The sequence below is a fragment of the Dipodomys spectabilis genome, unplaced genomic scaffold (genome assembly GCF_019054845.1).
Source record: "Dipodomys spectabilis isolate Male_0828 unplaced genomic scaffold, ASM1905484v1 ptg000139l, whole genome shotgun sequence".
NCBI lineage: Eukaryota > Metazoa > Chordata > Mammalia > Rodentia > Heteromyidae > Dipodomys > Dipodomys spectabilis.
The window spans coordinates 277,501-279,060 of record NW_024870816.1 but is presented as its reverse complement, the minus strand read 5'-3'; positions in this window follow the sequence as shown (position 1 = coordinate 279,060).

Genomic DNA, 1,560 nt, shown 5'->3' with positions numbered 1-1,560 from the left:
TCCCTCACCCCCCAGATTGGTGACCTCTGATCCCTGCACCCCTGAACTTCCCATTCCCCCTCTTCATGACCCCCTCACCCCTGAACTTTGCACCCCAGGACCTTGGCTCCCTGATCTTGGCCATGTCCCAGGTGTCCCCCCTCCCCTGACCTCTGTCTCCCCCCTCCTTGACCTTTGAACTCCTTTGCTGGCTGCACCCCAGGACCTTTGCTCTCTGGGCCTTTGACCCCCTCTTCCCAGGAATCCTTGTGCTTTACCCCCAATGAACTTTGGGGTCCTGGGTACCCCAGGATTGACCATGTTTCCCCCTGCATCTCCCTGACCCCTGACCTCTCCTCCTTGACCCCCCCAGAACCCCCAAATCCCTCCACCTCCCCCTTTCCCCTCCTCCCAGGATCCCCTGTATCCCAAGATCCCCTCACCCCCCTCCACCCCTCGTCCGGGCCCCCTCACCTGGTCTGTCTGTCTGTCTGTCTGTCTCTCTGTCCTGTGTCTCCAGACAGCACAGCACAGCTTGCGGGCTCCTCTTTTATCCGCCCAGGCCCAGATATCCCCGCCCCGCCACGCTGTGGCCTGAGCCTCAGCTCCGCCCCACACAGCCTGGGCTGAGGGGGGGCGTCAGTGGGAAAAGAAGGGAGGGGAAGCAGGGAAGAAAAAGAGGGGGGTGGGGGTCAGGGAGAGGGGGATGGGGAGACCCTGAATCCCCCCCACCAGGCCAGGCGGGGAAGGGGGGGATGCTGGGGAGGGGGAGGGAGAAACGGCCGAAGAGAAAGTTCTGGAAGAAAAGAGAGAGGAGGAGGAGGAGGAGGAGGGGAGAGGAAGGGGAAAAGGCCGGACCTGTGGGGTGGGGGGGCACAGAGCTGAGAAAGAGGGGGTGTGGGGGGGCGGGGGAGGAGGGGGGGACAGACAGACAGACAGAGAGGAAACGCAGCCAGAAAGACAGAGGAATGGAGTCAGAGACAGACACAGAGAGACAGAGAGACACAAACAGACCGACAGACACACAGACAGACACACAGATAGACAGAGAGAGACAGAGACAGACACACAGACAGGCAGATAAACAGGGACAGACACACAGACAGACAGAGAAGGAAAAATAGACACAGAGAGACAGACAGAGAGATACAGACATACAAGTATAGACAGACAGACAGAGACAGAGAGACAGACAGAGACAGACAGAGAGACAGACAGACACAGAGAGAGATGAACAGAGACAGACAGACTCAGAGAGACAGGGACAGACAGGCAGAGAGAATGAAAGATGGACAGACAGAGACAGAAAGACAAAACACAGACAGAAACAGATAAACAGAGAGAGACAGAGACGCAGAGACACAGAGAGACACACAGACAGAGATGGAGAGACAGACACAAATACAGAGAAACACAAGAGACAGACAGACACACAGAGAGGCAGATGAACAGGGACAGACACAGACAGAGAGAGAAAAATAGGCAGACAGACACAGACAGACAGACAGAGATACAGACAGATAAATATAGAGACAGACAGACAGAGACACACAGACAGAGAGATACAGACAGATAAATATA